Source organism: Macrobrachium nipponense, chromosome 40, assembly GCF_015104395.2.
Source record: "Macrobrachium nipponense isolate FS-2020 chromosome 40, ASM1510439v2, whole genome shotgun sequence".
NCBI classification, from domain to species: domain Eukaryota; kingdom Metazoa; phylum Arthropoda; class Malacostraca; order Decapoda; family Palaemonidae; genus Macrobrachium; species Macrobrachium nipponense.
Genome location: NC_061101.1, coordinates 11,813,153 through 11,815,652, shown reverse-complemented (window position 1 = coordinate 11,815,652; position 2,500 = coordinate 11,813,153). Strand labels below are relative to the sequence as shown.

Below are 2,500 nucleotides of genomic sequence, written 5' to 3'. Positions count from 1 at the left end.
ACAGTGGCTGAATAATGTCACAGACACAACTGAAGCCTTCTGCTTTCAGCTTTCTTCTTCTTCTTCTTCTTCTTCTTCTTCTTCTTTCTTTTTCTTCTTCTTCTTCTTTTTTTTTTTTTATACCCAGCTGCCCCTACTTACGTTTCTTTCTGCCTATTTTTAACATTGTCTCGATTTCTCCAACATCAGCGCTTTGGTGCGTGTCGTGAAGGGGGCTCTCTCTCTCTCTCTCTCTCTCTCTCTCTCTCTCTCTCTCTCTCTCGGATGGTTGCAAGAGATCATATGTTGCAATTTGTCTTTTTGAAAATAACTGAAGAAATGTGTTGGGAGTCTCTCTCTCTCTCTCTCTCTCTCTCTCTCTCTCCTCTCTCTCTCTCTTTCTGAGATTAGATATAATGTGCATTTTAACGTATTTTCATTTTACGTCCTTTTCTGTGGAAATACATTTATTGTCATCTTTTTAATTGGGTTTTCAACTCATTTTGACGATGAGGGGAATAGCTAATGGGAATCGGGAATGAATTTGGAATGAGGAATGAAAAGGGAATGGGAATTGTTTATTTTTTATTTTCCTATTTGGTCCGGGGAATTGATGTGATCAGAGATTAGCTTCTCAAAAGAAAATTTTTGATATGATGTAATTCATTCACTTGTCTCCTTCAGTAAATAGTTTTGGTTTAGCCTGAGAAATAGCTATTAGTACTAAAAATACATCAGTGACACAACTTTGATCGTTAATCTTGATACACGTCTCCTCAAAGTATAGGAAGGATAAAGGTGAAGTGAGTAATTATACAAATATTACTTTTAAATTGACTAAGAATCTGTCATTTGCTACTACTACAACTATTACTACTGTTGTCGAGAGGAGGGCCGTTACATAGAATGGGCACCGCGCTACAACTACTAATCCCAACTGATCTCGGACTTCCAAGTGACATATCTTTACTACTTGTCAAATATCTTGACTGAAGAGTAGTACTCTGAAGATGTCTGTAGAAATGAAACCCTCTTCGTGTTAATAAATATTTACCAGATAATTCCTAAGAGGTAATTTGAAAGTCAAGAGAGAGAGAGAGAGAGAGAGAGAGAGAGAGAGGAAGCCATATGACTGTTAAAGTGGCCTTGAAAATGCCGTAGATGTTTCCTATACAACGCCAGGTTCCCTTGTTCTTTCTTGTGCTGTACTTATACACAAGGTCTTGCACGTAAATGTACAGATCTTAACCTACAGTTATGCAAGGTCTGTAGACCTTGCAGTTAAGTACTGAGCTCTCTCTCTCTCTCTCTTTCTCTCTCTCTCTCTCTCTCTATATATATATTTATATATATTATAAATATATATATATATAGATATAATATCATATATTATATATATATATATATATACCTATATATACTTTATATATATATATATTCCATTTTCACATCACTGCCATAGTGGAAAAATAAGAAAAATAGGCTGGTTGTAGGCCCAAACCAGTTTCGACTTTATTTCTAGGTCATTGAAGGAGGACCCACACCCATTTTCTTATTTCTTTTTTAAGCTGTAGCGATGTGTGATTAACAATGATGTGTTAATGTGATAGATACATATATAGAATATATATTGTGACATCATTTACTTCATTAACTTGAGAAAGGTGAAATGAATCGGTGTGTCTGAATTACAGAAATTACTTTTGAGACACCACTTTTTTTTGTTATATATAAATTTATCGTCACTTTTAACCTCATATACAACAGTGAACCTCGTTGATGCCAGCACAAAGCCGTACACTCGCTCGGTATTTAGGCTAGACGTGCTGTTGATGCTGGCTATACAGGGCTTGTCAAGACACTGTACCATTATGCTTTTGGCGTCTGCAAATCAGTTCTTCCTGTACTATGGTTCCAATATATATATATATATATATATATATATATATATATATACTATATATATATATATTATATCACATACATATACATAACATACATATGTGTACACACACACACATACATACACAGTATATATTGGCCACACTCAAGACATAGCTCACTTCACACTGAAAGCCTTGGATTCAAGGGGAGAGGGAACAGTAACCTCACTCATTTTTTATCACGTATGTCTTATAAATCTCGTTAAGGAAGGAAGTATTTCTTTATTAGTTCCCTTCTGGATTCAAGACTTCCAGTGGAAAGGATATCCCCAAAGAGTCTGGAAACAGAGAATTTTAAGAAGGTACTGAAGGTATGAGACATATTTGTGTGACCAGTTAGGTTAGGTTAGTTTAGGTTCGGCTAGGCTAGGAATGACTCCAGCTACTTGGAACCAATTTACAGAAAGGAACCAGATTTGCTGGAACACATGAAATGGCAGTAAGTGTATCACACCGCACACTCTTCACTTTGACACTTTTGATAATAATAATGTAATTTAAAATACAGCTTGTTGACTTTGCACTTGTAGGCCCAAAAACACCAGTTATGTTTTAATGCTTGTTGATGCTTATTCTCT

The 2,500-nt window shown here is 35.5% G+C and overlaps 2 protein-coding genes across 4 annotated transcripts in view; one reads left to right on the top strand and one right to left on the bottom strand.

The window, feature by feature from the left end:
* The window catches only part of LOC135211916 (apoptosis-stimulating of p53 protein 2-like), a 544,239-nt gene that overhangs the window by 64,960 nt on the left and 476,779 nt on the right, over positions 1-2,500 (bottom strand). The gene's annotated exons all lie outside the window — the stretch shown is intronic.
* Positions 2,072-2,500, top strand: part of LOC135211780 (probable serine/threonine-protein kinase roco11) — a 13,232-nt gene continuing 12,803 nt past the window's right edge. The window contains exon 1 of the mRNA XM_064244992.1: positions 2,072-2,500. This exon is cut by the window's right edge and continues 986 nt beyond it. The gene's annotated coding sequence lies outside the window, so the exon portion shown is untranslated.